The sequence below is a fragment of the Manis javanica genome, chromosome 1 (assembly GCF_040802235.1).
Source record: "Manis javanica isolate MJ-LG chromosome 1, MJ_LKY, whole genome shotgun sequence".
NCBI lineage: Eukaryota > Metazoa > Chordata > Mammalia > Pholidota > Manidae > Manis > Manis javanica.
Genome location: NC_133156.1, coordinates 234,675,559 through 234,700,554, shown reverse-complemented (window position 1 = coordinate 234,700,554; position 24,996 = coordinate 234,675,559). Strand labels below are relative to the sequence as shown.

Below are 24,996 nucleotides of genomic sequence, written 5' to 3'. Positions count from 1 at the left end.
TGGAGCTCCAACAGCTCTTTTAGACTATGAGGTTGGCTTGAGATTTGGAAGTGACACACAGCAAAGCAGAAGACCGAAGGAATACCAGCGCCAGCGCTGGGTTACCTATTACCTACTGTCTTAGCCTGTTAGTACTGCTATAACAGAACACCACAGACTAAATGACTTATAAACAACAGAAATTTATTTCTCACAGTTCTGAAGGCTGGGGACTCCCAAGAATTATTGGGGGGTGCCCCCATGAATAATTCCTTCGAAGCTCCATGTGGCTCATGAAACCAGAGTCAAAGAGGAAGGAACAAAGAAGTCCACCACGTCTTCGGGGAAGTGGCGGCATAGAAGCCTGGCCTTCAGACCCAGGAGGGCGGCTGCTCCCCAGGTCCCTACAGGGACCAGGTCTGAGAGGCGGCCAATGCCACTGGGCAGCGCTGTCCGGGCCCCTCCCAACCCCAGCCTAGTGGTCTGTGCAGAGCACAATGGGACCTCACACAGCTGAAAAAGCCGTGGAACTTTGCGCATGCTACTGGCCTTCGAAACATGGTTAAGTGAAATAAGCAGACACAGAAGAAAAATACTGTATGATTGCACTTACCTGAGGTACTTAGAGAAGGCAAATTCAGAGACAGAATGTAGACTGGAGGGTGCAGGGCGCTGGGAGAAGCGGGGAGGAGAGTCATTGTTTAATGGGCACAGTTTGTATTAGAATGATAAAATGTTTTCAGTATAGATCATGATGGTTGTGCAACAATGTGAATGTATTTAATGCCATCAAGTCATGCACTTATAAATAGTTATATTGATAAATATGATGTTAGGTATATTTTACCACATACACACAAAACCATAACAGGCCAGGAATGGGCGCTTGGTCACCAGAAATGAGGAAAGGGGTGAGCAGGAAGGGAGGTTTGTGGGGTGTGGGGTCCCGGAGTGGGAAGGTCAGGTCCAGGCTCATCACACAGCAGGTGTGGCCAGGGTGTGCAGGAGACCTCGGGGAGCCACACCCTGGCTTTGCCGGTTACCAAACTGAGCCTCCTGGTGCTCTGAGCATATTCTCAGGAGCGCAGAGCTCACCCTGATGGAGGCATCCTCAGTGGATTAGGCAAATGAGCGGCCCCAGCCTGTTCCTCTGCCACCAGCAGGTGACAAATTGTTATTGTTAAGGAGGAAAGCGTGGCCTATTTGTCATTTTTGACACTAGAAATCCAGAAGGTCTTGCTGACGGCGGAGTTCCCTTCCTACAGGATGTGACAGGCCATTTCCGAGCCAGCGCTGCAATCTTTTATAGTCATTCAGTTTACATGAGGCAAGCACAGCCTGGGGGATTGGAGCAATAGGATTTTAACACTTAATTACTTTGCTTCTTCACTGACAAGACAGCTGCATGCAATGCAATTTGTCATTTCATTAGGCACTAAATATTGAAAACAGCAAACAAGCCAGAGTGTGCAATCATAGTTCCAGCCCAGGAGAGGCTCACAGAACCATGGCAAAGGGCAGGATGGCTGCTGGGCCACCATCTCCATCCCTCCCTTCTTCCTTGAAATCAGGTGAAACCAGGTGTTCATGTTGCATCAGCCACCACCATCATCTCCAGTCACAGGCACACTGCACTGGGCCATTCTGACAGCAGATTGTTGGTCCTTTATTATAAAGACAAGGAGCCATCTTTCTCAGGTCCCTGGCAGGAAACCCATTCAGAAGGCAGACTTGATTCCCTGCCTCCCTGTGGCAGGCCTGCGGCCATCTTCACCTGGGGCATGACTTTGTGATGCTCAGCATCTCCTGTAACACATGGAGGGCAGGACAGAGCTGAGTGCAGAGGGCCTGGGGTCCCGGGCATGGGGGCAGGGTGAGGTCGGTGCAGGTGAGGAAGCCCGGCTGGAAGGTGGCGGGACTGGAGGGGCGGTGGCAGGGGGCGGATGGCCATTCCAGAGCAGGGGAATGGTGCACAAAGCCAGGAGGACCAAGGCCTGGCAGGCGGACAGTGAGATGACTTGCTGACCAGGGCAGAGAGACTGCAGGGGGCCAGGCGCTGGGACCAAGTGGGCTGCTTGCACAGGGTCTTGAAGCTCTGCAGGGGTTGAGGACCAGGCCTGCCTGCAGAGGAAGCCTGCGGGACACCTCTCCAGACAGGTGGTCAGAGAAAGGGGTGAGTAAAAATGCACCCGCCACTCAGGGGCCCTTGCACTGTCATCGTTATGATCACCACTTAACACCCACTGGGTACCTGCCGTGTGCCAAGCACTGTGGTGAGGGCTCTGCAAGCACCCTCTCTCTCTCTCCCCCCTTCACTCACACACACTCCTATACTCAGCTCTGATCATTCTCTTGCAGATATTTGGGGTGACTGAGGAAGAAACAGCCTGATGGCCCCCGACAGGTTCCTGTGGGCTGAGGAAAGTGAGGCCAGCAAAGGGTAAGATCCGCCGGTAAACACCTGCTCTGACTGTGGGCTTGTCTGCCAAGGGAAGCAGGGAGCCTGCAGTCCACTCTCTGGGCAGCCTGGACAGGAGGAAAACAAGAACTGCCTGCACGACCCCCGCCTACGCTGTGCTGGGCGTGAATAGGTCATCCTGTCCAAGGCTGAAAGAGCCAGGAGATAGGAAACTTACCTCCAGGAGGTCAAGTCACCTGCCGAGGCTCCTCAGGCAATAAGTGCTGCAGTTGAAACTTGAACCCAAATATGTGCTTTTTTTCCTTATTCTACAGCTGCCTCCCTTAGCAGGGCCAGCAGAGCTTCTGTATAACCCATCCTCTTAGTCCTCAACCCACTGAGTGATAGATTATTTTCTAAGTCTTTTCGACTGTTCTCCTTCCACTCCCCCACCCAAGTCAGTTCACACATCGGTAGTGGTCACTTACACTCTAGTGTGAATTTAAGTCCGTATGCTACTCGCCCAGCGAGTAATTTGCATGTTGCACCTCTACTCAAATGGGGTTTGGCTTAGTCTGCTTGGGCTGCTGTAACAAACTTGGGACTTAAAAAACAAACATTTATTTCTCACAGTTATGGAGGCTGGATGTCCAAGGTCAGGTGGTCAGGACATTCAGGGATGTCCAAGCCAGGATGGTCAGGCTCTGGCGAGGTCTCTTCCTTGCTTGTAGATTGCTGCCTTCGTGCTAAGTCCTTACCTGGGATAAGAGAGAGGGCACTGTGGTCCCTTCCTCTTCTTATAGGGGACCTGATCCCATCATGAGGGTCCCACCCTCATGACCTTATCCAAATCTAACCACCTCCCACAGGCCCCAGCTCCTAATATATATCACTTAGGGAGTTAGGGCCTCAATTTATAAATATGGGTCACAAACATGCAGTCCATCATTGGAATGGAATTTGTTAGAGAAGCCCCAGGTGCAAACGAGGAGACAGAGGAACGCTTACACTGCCCTCTTCCACTCCCACCATCCAGACAGCCTGTTAGCCATTTCTAGTCTTTTTCATCCCATTGCCCATTTGTCTGAGCAATGATGTAAATTATTCACAGGATGATGAGTGCTCCCAGTATCCTTTGAAACCTGTTTTTCTTTTTTCACATTTTTTCTTTTACATAAACACACCTACATTTTTACAATTTACACTTAGGTGGGAACATACCAATCACAGCAATTGCACCGTTGTTTCATTGGCTTTTTTCTTTCCTTTTGGCCCCCTCCCCCCTTTTTTTCCCACAGCACTTCTTATCCTATTGGTTCTGTTTCTCTGGAAAACTAGGCCTAATACAGATTTGAAAACCCAGACTAATTTACACACGAAGCCCAAGTTAAGAATTTAGCATGTCCGCAGGTTCCTTCATGCCCATACAATCCTTTACAGACCAACAGATACATGATGGTTAGCACCTTTACTAAAGGCAAATTATAGATTTCTAAGAAAAGGGCTATAAAAATCCTACAAATTCTACCCCTGCTCCTTCCCTTCTTTCCAATCCCACTGTGTCTGTCCAGGCAAAGCCCCGGCCCCACACCCACGCCCCTTTCCACAGCCTCTCTTGGCTGCAGCCTCTTCACTCCCCAAAGCTCCCACCAAGCCCTTAACACACCTTCTCTGTGCTCCAAGGGAAATCTCTGTTCTTCAAACACCAAATCATACTGAATCATAACTGCTTTTGTAATGTTTTTTACAGCAAAATGTAAGTTTCACAAGGGTGGGAACCATGCTTCTGTCAGTCACCACGGTGAGTAACCACCTGGGACTTGGCTTATCTCATAGCAGGTGCTCCCTAAATCTTTGCTGAACTGAAACCTGACTGGGTTAGAATAACAGCTGTCTTGCAGGGGAGGAGACAAACTGCTGGGTCTGCGCAAGGGAGTCAGAGGCCAGGACAATGACTTCAATCTGGGAGCTTCAGCCGGGTTATTCAGTCCTCCCTGCACTTGGGGGCTGTGGAAGGGGGCCTCTACTTACCACTTAGAATGTCTACAGAAATGCTAAGTTCAATTTTAAGCCACTTTAAAGACATATGTAATTCACGACTTTCATTAGAGGCAGTATGGACATAAGGTTGCAAGTTTTTGCAAAACTAAATCTATGATTCAGTATCATATCAAGCAAGAATCTGGAAATCACTGACATGGGTATTTACTTGAAAGTACTAGAAATGGAAATGATTAGTCTATCACTAAAAAAGGCATCCAAGGCAGAACACGGTAGCCAAGCAGATACCCTTCTTTAATCCAAAACATCTTGCCCCCCAAGAAACAAGGGCTGACTGTTCATCAGGAGTGATTTACAGCCCTTGCTTATAAAACTCAGGTCCTGGAGTGCAACAGCGCTTAAAAGAGGTAGTCCCACTTTCTTGGACACCATGAGCCATAAAAAGATAAAACATGGAACGGCCTGGTAAGTAACCAAAGTCATCATTGCTTTCAGACTAAGGCAAAGGGCTGGAGAACAAGTGTAATATGTCTTTTAGGTTGGACAGGTATAACTCTTAGGAGAAAAACTTTTAAATAGACCAAAATGGTTACTGGGTATCTTCAAGGGAAAACTAGGCATTGTCTTATCCTGGATTCTCCCAACCTGTGGGGTTTATACCTTTCACTTTATTTATGCTTTTACAACTCTTTAAATTGCATCTAACACTACAATGCAAATGACTCTTGTCCATAGATGTGGCAATTAATTCTATCCAGTAGGACAATTGATTTCCTTCCTTCTCTTCCCAAGGTAAAAAGCAAGTTTGGGTCTATCTACAAGTTCTTTCTTAGCATTCTTTATTTACCATCTGTGTTTGCCTCTTGGAATTTTTCTTTGAACTATTGTAACATCTTATTGGTTCCCTCATTCATTAACTAGTTAAATAAAGTCCGTGACATATGCTCATTTTAGTCTAAAATGGTCATTATCATATCCTCTTTTGAACATATTAGGGAGGATTTGATATGAGTAACAGAAAACCCTGACTCTGTTGGCTTAAACAGGAGGGAAGATTTATGACCTGGCATAATAAGTACAGAGTCAGCGGCTCTAGATCGGCTGATCTGGGTTTTCCCCATCTTCCTGCTCTGCTCTGTGCGGACCATCATGTTGGTTTGGCTGCCTTTGTGTAACAAGACTGATGAACTTCTGGCACCTCCAGGAGATATGACAACATTCAGCAGAGCAGGGCAGGAAAAGCATGTGTTTCTGCACATTTCTTCTGAAGAGCAGGACTTGCACAGAAGCCCTAGGAGACATCCTCTCCCACAGCTCACTGGGAAGAACTGCATCACAGGCCCCTTCCTAACCCATGGCCGTGATGCGGTGGGAGCAGAGCGCTGACCTCTGAGGCCTGGGTCCGTGCAGCAAAGGCTGGGATTGTCTTCATCAAGTCCTACATCGGCTGGAAAGCCAAACAGACAGTATGGCTGTTTAGTAAGTCTGCTTCTACTCCGGCCCTACAGGACCCCACCCCCACCCCTACACACACCTGTGACGCAGGGTGTGGGACTGTCCCAGCTCCGGTGCCAGAGCTGAACCCCCTCTGACCTTCCCACGTGACATCCTGGGATTGGAAAGCCCAAGAGAGACCGAGCTCTCAGGTCCCTGGTTCTCTCCACTCTCACAAAAACCCAAACAGTGGCTCAAGCAAAATACTCTTTTCTTTTCCTTTTGTGAAGAATCCAGTGGCAGGCAGCCCGGCTGAGAGAGGGAGGGCCACCCACTCCACCCCACGACTGCCCACGATCAGTGCCTCGGCTGCCGACCCCGGAGCCTCCGGGTTGGTTAGCCTCCAGCCCTCGTCAAGGGACCTCCTGGCAGGATAGTTGTCGCAACTTAAGCATCTTGTTGTATTGTAAGTGGAAAAGGGAAGGAACAGATGACAAGTGGCATCTGCCAGCACAGTTAATTTTGGGAGTCCCACCCAAAACTTCTGCTTACAGGCCACATACAGCAGCACCCCATCTACAGATGAGTCTGCGAAGTGGCCTTTTTCAGCTGGGCCCGATACTGCCTCACCCACCTTATGCCCTGAAATAAATCTTCAAATATTAAGGAAGAAGGGGGAGAGGTTGGAAGGGGCGACCAGGAGTCTCTGCCACATACCACAGCTTCCTCCCCCTACATCCCAGCACCTGTGTCCTAGCTTCATACCCCAACCCTGCTCCACAGAGCAGAGGCTGGGCTGACCTCACCCCGCCTCCAGAGCCCCCTGCCAGGAGCCAGGGGCACACGGGCGCGCCTGAGTGAGGAGTCAAGGTCTAGCCCCTGGACACCCGGGAAATTCTCTCTCAGCCTCTCTTCTTGTCTGTCCCTGCCACCTCCCCTCCTCCACTTACTCTGGGAGAGTGAGGCCACCAAGATGGTGACACAGGTCGTTCCTGACTTTGCTCCCCCAAGAAGAACAACCAGCACAGAGAGAACAAGACAGCACAGAGGGAATCCTAGACCCGGGGCCAAGACTGAAGCGCCCCCTGCATCGCAGAGACCAAGCCCGCCTGCAGGAGGCTCAGGGAAGGGCCTGCCCGGGGCAGCAGTGCCTCCCCACGCCTGCGCAGCACCATGTTCCTCCAGGGGGAACGAGAACCCGACAGGGACAACCAGGCCCCCAGCATCGTGCAGGAGCCCCGCCTCTGACCCGGCACCTTGGGGGCCGCAGGGGGACCCTCAGGGCTTCCCAGGGAGGGTGACTGTGCCAGAGGAGCTGGCTGGCCGGCACTAACCAGCGCCGAGATCTCGGCAGGCAAGCTCGCACCTGCAGAGATCTCAACCGGCAGGTCTGCTCCTGCCTAGAACCAAGTCAGGGTGCGCCCTGACCAGGGAACTCGGCCAGGCGCCGATCGGCCCTACTCATATCTTCAAATGAGGAGTTTGCCAGCCCTTGAACCCCATTTGTCCCTTTACTCTGGCATGCAAACTGGCAGTTTCCGGTAAGACAGTCAATTCTGGAACCTCAACAGAAGGATGTGGGCTGCTGAACTGAAAGCACATGGCCACCAAAATACTGCTGCTGCTGACAGACACAGCTGGGGAGGCGCCCAGGGGTGTGGGCAAGAGAGAGCACAGATCTGGAATGACGGGGCGAGACTCGGGATCCCCGCTCTGTGCCCGAGGAAACGGTACGGACACCGTGGGAGAGCATGGATGGCGGTCACAGCAAAGAAGACTGGGCCCGTGACATGATCCTTGGAGCTTTTTCAGCAAAGTGAACTCAGACACAAAGAAAACAGCATTATCGAGTCCATTATTCTGATGGAGACAGGAATGGAAATAAATCTCAGAGAGATCCGCACTTCCTCAGTGTTTTTGCGTGTGTGACGCTTCATGCATTTCAGCATCTCAGACTCAGGCAGTCTTAAACACACCTCAGATTAAACACACCCCAATAAACTGTTCAAAGCACGTTTGACAAATTCAAGAGATCACCATCATGTTCTATCCATGAATAAATACTACATGAATAGCCTCTATGCCAATGTTGGCAGTCGTTAAAGCACTGCAATTTCTTTGATTGCTAAGCAAGATGGGGACTGAATATCTATTGAGCACCTACTGAGTTCCAGGCATGATGCCATGAATTTATATTTCTCATTGCATTTAATCCTTACAGCAACAGTAGGAAGCACATTTAAATTTATTTTTATTTTAACTGAGAAGGAAACAGACTCAGAAAGTTTGTAATTGTCCAAGTCATATGGCTGGCATGTGGTAGCATTTAAGCATAGGCGTGTGGAATTGTGACACTGGGTTCCTTCCACACCACCCACTGCCATTGCTGCAATATTTCCCGGCACCCTCTAGGAACTTTTCTGACTCCATCCATCTTTCAAAAACCCAGCCTGAGTTTTACAGAAGTGTATGTTAGCACCCATAGAAAAATGGTAGCCTTACATACTTACACACACTTCACTGATAGTCCCCTGAGATTCCTAAGATGTGATCATTTGTGGATGGGAGAAGTACAAGTGGGTTTTGGGTTATTACCTTTCCACTTGACTCAAAAATTTACTTAATTGGCAGTAATTGTGACAAGCAGCAATTTTCTCTACCTGCACACACGTCGCATCACATACTAACCTTAACTCAGATTCGTTTTCTGTATTTCCTTCAGGTTTCTTTCTACGCTTGTGGACCCCTTTGCAATAATTCTCTTAGTCCATTTAGGCTGCTATAAGCCAAATACCAGAGCCGGGGTGACTTATTAAACAGAAATCTATTTCTCAGAGTCCTGGAGGCTGGGAAGTCCAAGATGAAGGCCAGATTCCTGGTTCCCAGCCATGTGCTTTTCCCTGTGTGAGGAGCGTGCTGGAAGGAGCTGGCAGTTCTTTGGGTCTCTTTCTTTAAGGACACAAATCCTATTAATGAAAGCTCCACCCTCATGACCTAATCCCCTCCCAAAGCCCCAAGTCCCAACATCACCACACTGCAGTTTAGGGTTTCAAAATATGAATTAGGGGGTGCTGCAAACATTCAGTCTGCAGCAGTGATTAACGCCACCGGGCTTTTGAACCTTGTTTGCTGAATGTTTACTCTCATGTTTAAGTTGGATCTTCTTTTAATTCTAAAAATTTCCCCAAGTTATCTGAGATCTGTCATAATGTGCCTAAAGAACATTGTCTAAATGTATCAATGGCAATTTCAGTTCCTTTCCTCAGAGACCCTTTTCAAAACTCACTAATGAAGCTACAAAATGTTTACACCAATTTCAGTTAGCCTGCTTAAAATCCAGAACTTTGTGCAAGAAAGAGTGCTCAATGTTTAAGAAAAAAAGTGTAATTATCAAAGTAGATTGTCTTTCTCTCTGCAACTCGAAATTTACAATGAATGGAGAGGCATTTTGCCAGTGACAAACCCTAAAGGTGCCTTTCTTTTTCTCTTTTTTCTATTGCTCTACAGAGATTAATGGATTTCACAATCTTAAAAATACATCCTAGAACAAAATGGGCTCCAAAAAATGGGCTGGATGAACATAAACTATTACACTGATGGCCCTGCCATGTTCGTTTACTTCCCCCTTATTACCGCTCCTATTTGTTGCTAGATCATTGTAACTTGCCTTAGTCAGCACGTCTGGCATGTCTCCTACCATTACCCTCTGGCACGTGTCTTACCATTACCCTAGCAGTATTTTTTTTAAGCTGTCCAGGCATAGAAGAACTTCTCAGATGGATAATAAGGAAATTAGAAGCTTGTGTGTTTTCAGTAATGGTTTTTCAGATCTGTAGAAGTGTAAGGCAGCACCATAATAAATTCAACATTCCCAGGGTATCACTTCAACGATTACCAAACAAATGAATCCAGTTTACCACGGCACTCTTTGGAGGCGGATATATAAGAAGGACTCAGCTGCCCTGTTTCAAACCACTCAGAATCCCTGGTACAGGAGCACTAGGCGTGCCGGAGCAAAGAGAATGCTCGCTTTAGAAGGGAGCAAGAGAATTTGCAAATTCTGGCAAGTTCAATGTCAATATAGTATTTTATGTCCTTTTATGTCTGGCTTCTTTCACTTAGCATAATGTTCTCAACATCTACCCATGTTGCACCATTTTGCAGGATTTCTTTTTTTTTTTAAGGCTGAATAATATTCCCTTGTATGGGTGGATCACATTTTGTGTTTCTACTCATCTCTCAATGGACACTTGAATCCCATCCATGTTTCAGCCATCGCGGACAGTGCTGCTATAAACATGGGCGCGTATCCATGTAACAGGAAATTTTCACCCGTAGAAGGAAAGAACTACAGACACATGCTACAATATGGATGAACGTTGAAAATGTTATGCTAAGAGAAAGAGACCAAAACAAAAAGAAAGCCACATACTGTATGATCCCACGTACATGAAATGTTCAAAAGCACAGACACAAAGATGGGTGGTTGCTGGGGGCAGGCGGGGGGTAAGAATGGCGAATGATCACTGATTGGTACAGGGTCACTGTGCAGGGTGAAGAAAGTGCTCCCAAATTAGGAGGTGGAGATGGCAGCCCGACCTTATGAATGTATCCCAAACCACCGAACTATACATTAAAACAGGTGAATCTTATGGCCTATATGTCACAGCCCAACTCAAAAACACAAAAGTAGCATTTCTGCCTCCCTCAGCTCGACGCCTGCTTGCACAGGCTGGGGAGAGCTCTCTGCAAGGAGTGGAGCCCAGGGAAAACAGAATGGGGATGTGGCGAGCTGCAGACTGCAGGCAAACAAGGACACCCTGCCTTAAATCTGTGTGGCCAGGAGACAGGATCAAACATGAGAGGGGTCCAAGCAGGCAAGGTCAGGGGCCCAAGAGGCCAGTCTGGCTGTGAGGATGACACGCGGGCAGAGCTGCAGCGGGAGGAGGTGGATCGAGGGTCCTGACATGTGACCGACACTGCGCCACAGAGCTGACAACCCCATGCCTGGAGGAGGCCGGGAGGCTGTCCTGAGCCCGGGAAGGTGCACTCACACTGTACGCTGAGCGGATTCCTAAACTCTGAGAAATCAATGAAGTCCTGCTCGAAATGTACTTAGAAGAGCTGACTCCTTAAAGGGAATCATAGAATCAAAGAGATACATTATAATCAGAGCCGCCCAGTGATCTTCCTGTTGGGTAAAGCTGCGTTTAGTACAGGATTCATGGTGTACACGGTTCTTGCTGGCTTAGTCATTTGTAGGAACGAACACACTGAGCACTGGGCATCGTGTTTGCTCCTTGTCTCCTCCATACCCGGCACCAGAGGGGCAGACGTTTCAGACAGGCCCTGCCCTCCAAGAGCGCACGCCCAAGCGGGAATAGCCACCAGGCTGTGAGAAGCACCTGGCACGCTGAGGCTCATCTCCAAGCAGGGCTCCAGACCCACAGTGTCAGCATCACTGAGAGTTTGGCAGACATGCAGAGTCCCAAGGCCACCTGAGACCTGCTGAGTCAGAATCTGAAACTCGGCAAGATCCCCGCGCGGCTCCCAGGGATGCCAGAGTCAGAGCAGCGCTGGCCCACGCCACGAGGATCCTGTGGTTTAAAAACAAGCTTTCATTCCCCACTTATTCTAACAAATAGTGTTGTATTTCCACAAGCAGTGCTTCTGGGTGAAAAGCACACTAGTATGTGCACACGCACACGCACGCACATGCACGCCTTCACGGGTGAAAACCTAGCATCGGTTCTGCCCACTACAGTGAAGAGTGGATCTCAAATGAATAGCCATTCATGATGAATAGTTTGTGAAGACCTAATGTTTATTGAGTACTTATTAAGTGCCAGGTCCCGGGCTAGGGGCTTTCACACATGCTATTGCCCTTCATCCTCATACAAACCCTCTGAGCAGGGCCGGGAAATCTGTTGTACCAGATTTCGAAATGGGAGCAAATCTATGAATAAATAGTAGCACTTAGTGGTTCTACTGGCACACAGAGCAACTGAGGAAAGAAAATTCAATTAAACTAACAAGTGAATATCCTTCATAACTGAAATATTTCTTTTAAAACCCACCTATTTGGAATTTATCAATTGCATGTTGCAGCTGGAGCCACTGGCTGCAAACTTCCTCCAGCTCATAATTAGGGTACACGTAGCTGTTATTTCCCACGAGGCCAAGAAGTGACTTTTCTTCATTGTCTTCAGTGACTGAAGTGAATAAAGTTCAGCCTTATTTTCTCACCCAATGGATGAACTAACATTTACAAGGGTAATTTTTTCAGGTGCCCACACACCACCTCCCCAGTCCAAGAGCTGGGCAAAGCTGACGGAATAATCCAGAAACAGAAACCTATTCTCTCCAGCAGTTTCGTTAGCAAGCTGACTTTCAGATCGCAGTCCTTCTTGGTTACTGAGTCAGAGAAAGTGTCCCTGTCAGATGAACGTTCCTGGCATCAGCCAGTGCTCGGTGCTCATTGTGACAGCTGCCGAGGACCAGCCCTGTGCCAGGCACTGCAGTAAGTAAGCTTGTAAACCCCAGAACCTCCGTGAGGAATGTCAGGCATCAGGGCCCACCAAAACCACCTGTAGGGTCTCTTAAAATACAGATTGCCGGGCCCCACCCCAGACATGGCTGCCAGACTTAGCAAATGGAAATACAGGACACCCAGTTACATTTGAATTTCAGAGAAATCACAAATACTTTTAAAATAAATAACAAATATTAAAAAAATAAAAGTATGACCCAAATATTGCCTGGATAGTATTCATCATCTGTCTGGAATTCATATTCACCTGGATGTCTTGTAACTCATCCGGCAGCAGCACCCCAGGGGTTCTGAGCAGCAGGTCTGGGGTGGGGCTGGAGAATTTGCATTTCCAGTAAGTTCCCTGGAGATGTTGGTCTTGATGGCCACCCTTTGAGAAGCACTGAGGAAGGTAATGTTATTGCCTATTTCACAGGTGAGTAACACCGGGCACAAAGGGACTCCTCAGCTTGTCTGGGACCTCAGGGCCGTGACTGGGGCCCCGCAGCCAGGCTCTGGGCCTGCTCATGAGCCACCGCACTATGCCACCCCACAAAAAGCAATTGTTGGAAGAGGTGTGGCAGCCTCTCCTAGCTGGCTGCGTCCTTCCATGCTTGCCCTCTACATCTGTTCTCTACACAAAGCCAAAAGGCTTCTTTTAAAACTGAAGTTGAACCACATCCCTCCTCTGCTCAAAACCATGCAGTGCCTCCCATCTTCCTCAGAGTGAAATCCGCACCCCTGCCGTGGCCCCCAAGCTATCCGACCTGGCCCTGCCTGTCTCTCTTGTCTGATTTCCTTGCCACCTCCCTTGGGTCACTCCTCTCCAGGCACACTGGCCTTCTATCTGGTCTCCAGGCATGCTCCTGCCTCAGGGCCTTTGCACTCATTCCCCTGCTTGAACACTCTCTCTGCGCATCCCCATCGCTCCCTCATTTCACTCAGGCCTCTGCTGTGAGTCACTTCACCAGAATCTTCCCCGTCACCCTACCCAAGGCAGCACCCTCCCCCAGCCCTTTCCAGGCCTTGTCCTGACATGTTCCTTTACAACTCTTATCACTGACATTTTTCGTGTGCTATGTACTTTGGTATATTCCTGTTTGCTGTTTACCTTGTCTCCATTCACTGAAAAGGGAGCTCCACTAAAGCGAATCATTTGTATCATTCCCTGCCTAGAGCAGTGCCCAGACTAGAGTGGGTCCTGGAGAGAAGAACAGGGAGAGGACGGAAGGACTGTGGACATCTATCCCGGCCCAGCCCCGCAGGTCATCATTCTACCCACTGTTGCCAACAACGATGCCGACCAGTTACACAGAGTTAGATATTTTATACAAAATTATCATTCAAAGTTGCTGTCAGAAATGTCTGAAAAATATTCATTGTCATGTTAACTTGGCTTTGGGAAATAAACAGGGAATTGAGGTACATAGTGGCATACAGAGTACATCCCAGCCCCTTACAAACACTGTCCTGTCGGCATGGTACCGGTTACTCAGAACTTAATGTGTTAACACACATGGGCTGTTCCTAGCAGCAGTTCAACATTCAAGCAGAGGCCTAGAATTAAAACGTCTCTACTTTTCTTTAGCCAAATGGTAGTTCTAATTATAGCATTCAGACTGGCATGAATATTTATTTACGCATCCCTAGTCTTGGCCTATAATTAAGAGTTAGTGCATTCTACCTTGGAAAATGGGTGACAAAGTATTACCACGGGTTCTGGGGCTGTCTACGATTACAGCAGGGTGGCAGAGGAAGCTTGGGGTGTTACCCATCTCTATAATTATGCCATCGTATTACCTCTCGTGGGCACGGCCAGGACCATGGTGCGCACGCGGGAAATGAACCTGCTAGTCTAGATCCTGTGGGAAGAAAAAGCAGATCCATCTGTGGAAGCAGAGGGCAGAGCAGGTCCCAGTTCTGGGTCTCACCCTGCCCTAACTGTTGGGCGACCCCTGAGAAGCCATTTAGCATATGTTGAGGGGCTCCAGACACCTCCTTTGTTAGCCTTTATCTGGCCCCCTTCTACAGTAAACAGGTGCTCAACAAATATTTGTAAAATGAATTCATGTGAGTAAATGAATGAATAAATGGAAAGCACTCAGCCCCACCTGGAATTGCCATTGTGGACAGCGTGTCTCTTACTTACACACTCCACAGTGACGTTCTCCCTGCTACAGAGGTGTAGGATTGAAATCCAGCTGCATTTAAGGTCTAGCTTTGCCATTTCAGGCACATCACTAAATCTCTCTGAGCCTCAGCTTGCCTCCCTGTCAAGCGGGATGTCATATCGTTCACTTCACATGGCTGCCAGGGGAATTAAATGGGGTGATGCAGGTAGAGCAGATGGTATCAGTAGGTGCTCAGTGGATGGTGGGTCCCTGGATTCATCTGGTGTCCTCCCCTTCCTCCTCTGGCCAGTCAGTTGGTGAGCCCACTAAAAGCCATCAGAGGACAACCCCGAGCCTGGCCGGGACCCTTCTGCTCCTTCCGATCGCGCTGAGGGCCTACCAGCCTGGCCCTACTGACTGTCCTTGTTTCGCCCTCACAGTTGCCCACTGTCTCCAGGCCACAGCTCAGCCAGGAGCGGTGGCTCTCACTGGCCCAGTGCAGCCTTGTGTTTTGTCTCCCACAGCCTTTCTCCCACCTGCTCAGTGGCATACCTGCTCTCCGCAAGGGGGCTTCAAGCAGGAATCCAGAAAGCCTCCCGGCAGAAACTCAGGAGAAATTCTCCTGCCTCCAGGAAGGCCCAACAACGCCCAGAATCACGACTCCTGCTGCATTATTCACAACAGCCAAGACACCCAAACAGCCCAAGTGTATGTATGCTGAGGATGAACGGATAAGGAAACGGGCATCCAGACAATGGAGTGTCATCCACTGCAGAAGAAAGGAAGGAAACCCTGCCATCTGGGACAACATGGATGGACCTCGAGGGCATTATTAAGCGACACAGCCAGACAGAACAAACAGATACTGCGTGTATCACTAAGACATGGACTCTACAAAACCAAAACCGAACAAACATAAAACATCAAATCTGTAGAAGCAGAGAGCAGACTGGTGGGTATGGGGGTGGGGGAAATGGGGACATGCTGGTCACAGGGTACAAACTTGCAGTGATAAGATGACTAGGCTCTGGGGATGTAACGTACAGCCTGGTGACCAGAGCTAACAACATGGAGCATGTGCTTGCGGTGGGGACAGAGCTTTAATGCCATCAGCACCACCACAGCACCATGCAATCATGTGAGGGGAAGGACATGTTAACTGACCTCACCATGGTAAACATTTCACATCATACACACATATCATATCATTGCATTGTGCACCTTCAACCTGCACGATGTCATATGTCAATCTCATCTCAGTAAAGCTGGGGGAATCACATACTTCCCCTTTCCAAGGGATGAAGTGTTGCACCTGTGGAAAGCCCGCGGCCCACTGGTCTTCACAGGACCTCTTTCTGCTGGAGCATGTGTGTGTTGCTCTGTTTTTATGGTTTGACGCTGCCCTGTGGTAAGGACACTGCTGGCCAGCACCCCCAAGGCCACAGCCCCTAAGGACAGAGTTCCCTGTGGCCATGGTCTGACCAACCTGCCACACTGTGCTAGAAGCACAGGTGGGCATGAGGACCAGGGCAGAATGGCCAGAGCCCAGCTATCTACCCTCACGTCTGTCCTTTCCTAAGGTAACTTCAGACACACCTTAGGGAATGACATAAACGTGCCCTGCCGAGTGTGAAGGAAGTGTTTTCACTCAGACCATCCACTGTTGTGTAACTCCCACAACTTATGTTTCCAAACCAACAGAAAGCCCTCTGCTCTTTAAAGGAGTTGCTGAGATGAGATCTAAATGCTATTTTTTGTGGCAGCCTTTTTTCATATTCACGGGTATGGGGCATTAGGACTTCAGCACATCTTTTTGGAGGGACACAGCTGAACCCATAACATGCCCCCTTCTGGGGGAGCCTCCATCCTGTGGTAGGCCTGGCCCCTTGCTCCAGCCAAGACAACTAAGGGCTGCAGAGCTTCCTCGGGGTTAGCTGCAACCTCCAGCGTCGCAGCCCACTTGTCCCTCCCAGGGCGGGGCCGCCGGCTCCTCCCACGGACGTTGGTCTCAGGGCGCTGCCCCCACGCAGTTTCCTGACAGTCATTCTCTGCCCCCAGCTGAGCTTCCTAGAGACCAGCCTGCAGCAGGGACCCACTCTGTGGCCCACCCACTGGGCCCCCCTCACAGCCAAGAACTGAAAGAGCAGGCTTGTTCCAAGGATAATGAATGCCCTTGCCCTGGGCTGGCCACCTCCAGAACCCATTTTCGAGCGGATGTGGGCACATCCTCCTGCAACAGAGCAGCCCACCCCAGTGCGCTGATCCGGCATATAAACCTTGGCCTAGTGATTTTCAGTTATTCTCTGTTATTTATTCACTTCTTCATCCAAGAGAGATTTGGTGGGGCCCTGCTGCCCGCCAGGCTCCTGTTCCCAGGAAGGACACCCAGGCCCTCAGGATCGCAGCTCCCTGCCCGCAGGCAGCTCAAGCTCAGGAGGGGAGAAAGAGAGAAGCAGACCCTGCCACACAGACTGACACTGTGACAGAGGGGGTCCCAGGCTGCAGTGGGTGGGAGTCCAGAGAAGAGGGGGCCAACCTGGACTGCAAGGTGGGGGCAGGGGGGGCCAGGAAGACCCCTTGGTGACGGTGACAGCCCCGACCAGGCTTGTTTGGGGAAGACGACACTGCAGGCACTCCGACACACCGTGGGAATGACAGGCCGCTGGAGGGAAGGGAGGGCAGGAGCCCAATCAGGAAGGAGAGTGAAGTGCCAGCCAGGGGAGTGGGAGCCTGGCGCTGGGGTGGCTGCAGAGGGTGCTGAGTGCCACTGCGCAGGTTGGCGACAGGAGGGCTCACTAGGCGCGGTGTCAGGAGGTGGACAACTGGCACATGGAGAGTGATGAAGAGTTGGGGCCACGAAAGGAGACGAGCCCCCAAATCTGACCCAGCCTCTGAAGATGGTCCAGAAAGCAGCCGTTCATGTCCGACACTGTGAAGCCACCCTCAGGAACAGCAGGGAGATGAGAGCCCGGAGGACCACACTGCCACGGGGACCCTCTGACACACCACACGTCCTCAGCCAGAGCAGCTCCATCCTCGGACAGGGAAGGGAAATGCCTTGTCCGGCACGTGCCGCAGGTTGTCAGTCACTCTGCCTTACTCTGGGAATTCAGCAGCAGACCCGCACTCCCAGCTGGAATATTAAAAGAAATATTTTTGTGCTCAGAATGTCTCTGCTTTGCCAGAATTGTGTTGCACATTTGTAACTATTTTCTGGGCTCTTTGGAAGGCTAAGGAGTAAACCCAGAAGGAGAGTTTACAGGAGGACTGGGCAGCATCCTTGATTTATGCAGCAACAGCCAAGCTACGGCTGTGAATCTGTGGCTGCCTCCTGTCCTCACAACTCTACCATCTTCCTGGTTTAAGAGAAAAAGTGCCCGTGAGCCCGATGCTGAGGTACAAATGCTGGGGCAAATCCGCACAGTGCCTGCCCTGCCCCGCCGACAGCCCCTACACGAGGATGGGGTTCAGATCTCTCGGACCTGGGCCTCCCTGCTGTCCAGCCTCAGCTGTGCAATGTCACTGCAGCCGGAATTTTAACTCAGGGTTAGAAAGTCCCTGAGGTGCCATTTAGTCCAATCCCTCACCTCATTTTACAGATGAGAAAACCAAACCAGAAGAGGCAGTTACCTTGTATGTAGCAAGCAATAAAAATAAATATTGAATATTTTATATTTAATATATAAATAAATATTAAAAGATTGATGAGTGTGTAGATGAATGTAAAGAGAATAAATAATTAAATTCCACCAGCTGCAAAATTAGTTGGAGGCAGCTCTCCCCAGCCCTCCTCAAGCCACACTACAGCATCTGATGCCTCTGGTGACCGTGGGACTTGTGAAAGTGGCACGTGGCCTGGGATGGGAAGGAGTTCAGTAACTGTCAGTCCCTTACCCTGAACCCTATTCATCCCACATGGGGGGCTTATTTTTAAAATTAGCTCAGTCCTTAATCTTCTCTTGGTGACTTCACTGGCCTATTCGATGGAACTTTAACTCTGATCCATACCTTCTATACCAGACTTCCAGGACCATAGGAATTGCAATCTCCAGATAAGAGAGAGAGATGGTCAAAAAGTTTCTGGGCATTTTACATTTACATAACTAATTTTACATTTTCAGAACTAGGCAGTTCATAGCCCAGGAAAGTGAAAAAATTCAAAGCCTCATCACAGATCAAATGCAAGAACACACAAGAAATCAGGAGAAGAAGAAATGGGTCAGTAGACAAAAGATAGGAAAATGCCACCCAGTTTTCAAGAATGGGGACGAAAAGGATTCAAGCAAGACTGACAGATTTTAAGCAAAATTCCAGTATGGAATAATTTTAAATGACTAGTGAAAAAAGAGAGCTAATTGCTGGAAGCTGGTGCATGGTTGACTGATCTCTTTTCACTTTGATAAGGTCGTTAGGTGGACAGCCCTGGGGAAGGCATTTTAGCCAGAGAATTGTCTGCAACTTTCCACAACTTTTTATAAAAATAAGAATAGCAACAGTAACATCTAGAGCTGGACAAAGAGGTCTGGCAACTGGTGCCTTCACATGACAATAAGGGAGGCAAAGAGAGGGAGGAAATATGAAAGAAAAGTTAGGGAAAGATGAGAGGGACCAACATACATACACCTAATAGTTTCTGGAAGGAAAAACATACAGGAAACGAAGGAGAGCGATGTGTAATCTGATGATGAAGAATCCCCGACCCTGGGAGCAGTCTCAAGCAGGATCTCACATCTATACTCACCACAGGAAGTGACAGCAGACCAAAGACAAAGAGAAGGTTGGAAAAGCAACAAGAAAGAAAGAGCGGAACCCTTCAGAGCACTGAGTGTTAGAGGACAACTCACATCCCACAGCCACCAGAAACTAGAATACAATGGAATGCTACTTTCAAAATGCTAAGGAATGATTACCATCAGAATAGGACCATATACCTAGTGAAATCATCATTTGAGAGTGATGGAAAAAATAAAGATATTGACAGACAAATAGAAATGAATGAATTTACCAATAGATCTTCAGTAAAAGAAACTCTAAAGGGAATGTTTCCAAAAGAAGAAAATTGGACCCAAAAGGAAGGACTGAAATGTACAAAGAAAGTAGTAAATATGCCAGGAAAGCAGAACAAGAACTGACTAAGTAAGAGTTATAACTAATTTGAGGGAAAATAAAACTAAAGTTGAAGTAAAATATTGGGCAGAAAATAATGTAAAATGGGATGAGTGATTATAAGAAAGCATTCTAAAATTTTTGTATTTTATCCAAAATGTCTGGGAGAAGGATAGAAAAATTGCAGGACTTCAGAAACTGAGTTGAGTATGTACATTAGAATTTTAAGGACAACCACTAAAACAACATAGGCATTTTCAAAGAGCTGAAGACAAAGGGTTTTTTCAAAATAGCAAAGGAAATGGACATTTCAAAAAGCAGGTTAAAAGAAAGAATGAAATAAGATTGTAGAAAAAATGTTAAATATCAGTAATTATAATAAATATAAATGAACTAAACCTGCTAGAAAAGACAGAAGTTGTCAGACTGGAGTTTTTACTTAAAACAGCCTTACGCAATTTACAAAAGACACACCTAACACAGAAGAACTGATGTTTAAAATAAATGAATGGGGAAAGAAATAGGTAAATAGAAAGTCAAAAGCAAGTGTCGCTATGTTAACAGAAAACAAAAAACAAAACAAAATTGTGTGCTTCATAAGAGAGCAAATTCACTGCCTGAGGATGATGAACGCACCAGAAAGGTACGCAGTGTCAAGTCTGATACAGATACTAACACAGCCTCAAAATAACAGGGCCCTGTTATTTCATTCACAGAAAGAGAATTAAACACACACTGAAAAAGCAGCATTGTGAGGACTCAGGGAAGTAGTGAAAGGGAGTCATTAAAACAAAGTACAACCTAGAGTGGGGAGAGGGTCACATCTAGCGTGGGGAGCCATTGTTAAGGAGAAGCACACCCACTGTGTACTAGGGAAAGACACATCTAGATGCAGCATGGCTTCTGGAACCTTCTGGAACCTTCTGGACCACTCTGAGGTTAAGGATCCTTCAGAGGCTGCTGGAGCCTAAAGATCCCCTCCCCACCCCAAAACTCACACCTGCAGAGAATGTCACCAACAATATCAGGAGTTTCACCCCTGAGGCACGCCCTGCAATTCCAGGTCTCTGACAGAAAGGGATGAAGGTGAGGCACTGAGAAGCCGTATCATGGGAGGAATGTCTAGAGACTTGGGGGCTTGTCTGGGGAAAAGCGGACTCCTTGGAGGTCTGAGAGACTCCCAGTTACTTAAAGGGCCACCATGAGTCTTGTTCTCTGCAGTTCTGGAGGGCGGAAGTGAGGCCAGTGAGTGAAGCTCAGACCCTCTCTCAGACAGGCATTCTAATGTCCTGAGGCTGGAGCTCCGTGCAGTGCTAACGTCCCACAGAGGCAAGGTGGGGGTGCCACCCAGGGACCTCTGTCTCCTGAGCGATGCTGGACCCCAGGACCCCCCTTCCTGCCTCTCAGAATCCAGTGGTCACACAGGGAAAGATCACGTGGGGGGTGTTCCTGCCTCCTTCCTTCTGCACCTGTTTACAGAGCACGCACTGCACACCAGGCCCCGCTCTCGCTGGAGGTGCATCTGTGGCATTTTGCTCTCGTGAGGGAAACAGTGATGAAAGTAATCTGACAGTGAAAATGCCAAGAAGAAAACAGAGTGAGGAGCCAGAGAGCAGGATGGGGGCTCATTCTTAGGAGGTCATGAAACGGACGGATTTTGAGCTGAGACCTGAATAACGGGTAAGAGCTAAGCGCAGGTGACAGAGCTCCTGGTACAAGCACAGAGATGGGACACAGGCTGCCTGGCAGGGCTGGGGCCCAGCTGCAGCGGTAAGGCGGGCGGGCGGGAGGGGGGAGTTTTATTTCACTTTCTACTGGAAGGAATGATCATGTGTTGGCTTTAATGAGACCCTAGGCTCTGATGGCTAAGATCTGTGGCATCATTGAGAAAGCACAAATCAGCCCTGCTGGCAGCAAACTGAGATAAACAAGGTGAACAGCAGGACGCAGAGGAGGCCAACAGAGCAGAGGAACTAAGAAACCCAGGGAAGGGCGCGCTGCAGCTGCACAGATGACTAAGTCTCCCCCTTGAACGGCCCACGCCGGGCTACTCATGAGGCTTCTCTCCAAGACAGCCCTGGGTCCCTGGCAGGGGAAGCCGCTTCAGACCCAGCACTGGGGCATACAGGAATGTTCCGGGGGAGTGCCAGCTGGGGGGCTGCAATGTAATCACAACAATATTAGCCAGCGTTATTCTTGCCAGATGCCTGGCAGTTTGCTAAGAACTTTTCACAGAATCTGTGACACTTCATGTGGCCGTAACTCACGAGGTGACAGCTATTATCACCACCTTCTTCCCAGGAGTAGGACTGAGACAGACAGGAAAACTACAAAGTAGCGGCAGGGGGGTTAGACCAGGCCCACCCCACAGAGGAGCTGTTCTCAGTGCTATCCGCAAACCAGGGCCCTCGCAGGCCAGGCTGCTGTCAACATTTCGGGTGCTAGTGAGGGCATGAGCTAACACTCCCAAACAGTCTCACCCCTAAGTGCTTGCCCTTTGTTACCATATTTTACCACCTTTCTGCATAGAGAGTCACTAAATGAATTTCAGCCCTAATGCAAAATGCAAGAGGCATCCCATTCTAGTGCACATGTTCCCAGAAAATTTGCAAGATGCAAATGCAAACACATGCTCATTCCCCACAGGCACTAATCACTCCAGCGGGAGAGGGGCCCACAATTCAAACACACCATTAGAGGTGACAACCTGAAGCAAGCACCCTTCTTCCACTGTGCAACCATGACATTTTAAGAGACGTCCTCTGGGCCCCTCCTGATTTACAGATTCCCCACCAGTTTGTAGAGCCAATGTGTCTGAGGCAGCTGCTGGCCTTGGCAATAATCAAAACAAGGCTAATATTGGCAAAATAATAAGCAGGAAATTGTGATAGTTCCATCAGTAAACAAAATATTCTTCCACCCGATTTGGTTTTGCAGCCTTAAAGCTACCTCTCATTTTCCCCACCACTTGCTTCAAATATTACTTCCTCCTCCAAACACTGTCAGATATTTTTCTTTAACAAAACTTCCCTGCCTTCCTTGTTTAGAAAAGAACAGAAGATTCCCACTTGGAAAGGGAGCAAAGAATGGTGGGGAAAACACGGGCCCTGTGAGGATTTAAAGTGGGCTCATTCCCTAGCTGCACAGCTTTCCAGCTTTGAGAGAGCAGGCAAGCTCTCTGAGCCTGTTTCTTCGTCCATAGGTGAAGACAGATGAGACAACCGAGCAGTGCTGACACACAGGCCTAGAAGGGTTGTGTCCCCTGTGGCCAAGCAGGCTGCATCTGCCCTGGCCTCGCCACCTGCCAGGCCTGAGAACACAGACATCTAACCTCCTATCTATTTCCTGGATGAAATACCAAGGATGGGGGTTCCTTTGAGTCCTGTCCTCTTCCCCAGCCCCCAGCCCTAGTCCTCAGAAGTGACAGCTTACTGTGGCCCTCAGGCACCTGCGCCTCATGCTTCCAACTCACAGGGGTCAGGCACTCTGCCAGGAGGCCGCAGAGGCAGTGTGCAGACCCAGACACAGTGGCCGAGAGCCAGGTGGTCAGCTCCGTGCAGATCCCAGTCTGCGTTCCCCCTCCCCCACCTACCCTCTCAGGACTTTAGTCTCCTCATCTGTAAAATAGGGGCAATATGACCCATCCATATCAGTCAGGGTTCCCTAGAGAAACAGAAACAACAGGATGTATGGCTATAGATGGTAGAGATACAGATAATTTATGGCTATCTATAGAGAGTGAGATTCGTTATAAGCAATTGGCTGATGTGATTACAGAGGCTAGGAGCCCCGAGGTCCACAGCCGGCCAGCTGGACATCCAGGAGAGGCGATGCTCTAAGCTCTGGTCCCGAAGCCAGTAGGCTCAGACCCAAGAAGAGCCGACTTTTCCCTCAAGCGCAAAGGCAAGGAAAGACCACTGTGCCAGCTCGGCAGTCAAGCAGAAGAGCGTCCTCTTCCTCAGCCTCTTACTCAGCCCAGGTCTTCGGTTAACTGGATGGGCCTGTTGGGAGGGCCGTCCACTTTGCTCAGTCAGTTGATTAAATGCAAATCTCTCCCGGAGACACCCCAGGGCAGCTCAGAGTCCTGGGTGCCCTGTGACCCAGCCAGTGCACGTAAAACCCACCATCCTTGTAGGGTGAGCCGATGGTGTTCAGTCCTCGGAGGTGCACCCACAGTGCCCGCCAAGCACCCCCACCATCGCCAGAATAGTGGGAACGCGGGAACTTCTGGCCACCAGCATTGCCAAAATCAGGACGCGGTGGTGATCTGAATGAGCCTAAAGTGATTATCTTCTGTGAGTTGAAGAGGAATAAGGGGTGAGGGGAGGGACAGCTCCCTGGTCACATCAACGTGCCACCTCATCCAGGAAGCCCTGCCCCATGCCAGCCCGCCCGCCACTTCCCAAAGCCCTCTCCTGCCCCAGGCCTGGAGCATAGCGATCCCTGAGTCATGGTGTAAATTCCCACACAGCCCTATCCTGGCTCTAGGATCTAGGACACCCCATCCAGGCTGAGCGGCTCCCAGGGGGCACCCACATCGACCTGTTCATGCCACCCCACCCCACCCCACCACCGAGTGCTGACCATTCTCCCGTCCTTCCATGCAAGCTCCTGCCAGCTGCCCTAAGATGGAGAGCACCGTCTCACTGGCCCTTTACCAGTGGCCTCCAGGTGCCAGCTCTGGGTTGGGAGTGTCACCACCTGTGTGACTTGGTTTACTTCTCATGATGGATAGGTTATTCGGGCAGTCTGTTGCAGGGAGGGCACTAGTGCAGAAAATGCTTTTCTGTGCTTCATATGGGATAGTGAGGGCCTGGGAGTAGGTTTGTGAGAACCAAGATGATAAGCTACTCGCATGAGAAATGGGCAGGAATCAGGGGGTGGGTTGAGGGGGCAGGGACAGACCCTACAGAGAAAGGAGGCAGGTGGCCTTCCCTGGACTCAGATGTAGCACAGGAGGCCGGAGCAGGTGCGGTGAGGGAGACCTCAGGTGCTGTGCTCCCGAGGACCCAGTCACCTGGGAGGCTGGGTGGGACCCTGGGATCTGCCTCTTAGCAAGCTTCCAGTGTCAGGTTTGGGACCCACTGCCCCACTGACTGCTTCTGGAGGCGGGGGGGTCTCTCTGAAATGTGGCGGCCACTCCCTCCCAAAGGACACTGGAAGCAACCTGCTCCCAGGCTCTTCCATTCTTCCAAGTCCATGAGCCTTACAGGAAACCGAGGCAGGGCAGAGTCCATCTTTGCCCCAGGCTCTGTGAGTTCTTCTCTTGGGTGTGAGGATTTCCCAGAAACCCCAGGTCAGAGCTGGGGTTCACTCCACTGTGTGGCCTTGGGCAGCTCACGCACCCTCTCTGAGGCCCTCTTGCCCTGCCTGTCTGAAGGCAATATTATCTACCTCGTGAGCAGACGTGAGGGTTGAACAGCTTAACAAAAAAACGA

At 49.5% G+C, this 24,996-nt stretch overlaps 1 long non-coding RNA gene across 1 annotated transcript; it reads right to left on the bottom strand.

Annotated features, from left to right (window-relative positions):
- Positions 1 to 336: 336 nt before the first annotated feature.
- On the bottom strand, positions 337 to 4,547 carry LOC140850492 (uncharacterized). Its single transcript, XR_012133405.1, has 3 exons — positions 4,044 to 4,547; positions 3,009 to 3,135; positions 337 to 1,785 (listed from the first exon to the last, which is right to left on the bottom strand). It is a non-coding gene; the product is annotated as an uncharacterized lncRNA (long non-coding RNA).
- Between the last annotated feature and the right edge of the window lie 20,449 nt (positions 4,548 to 24,996).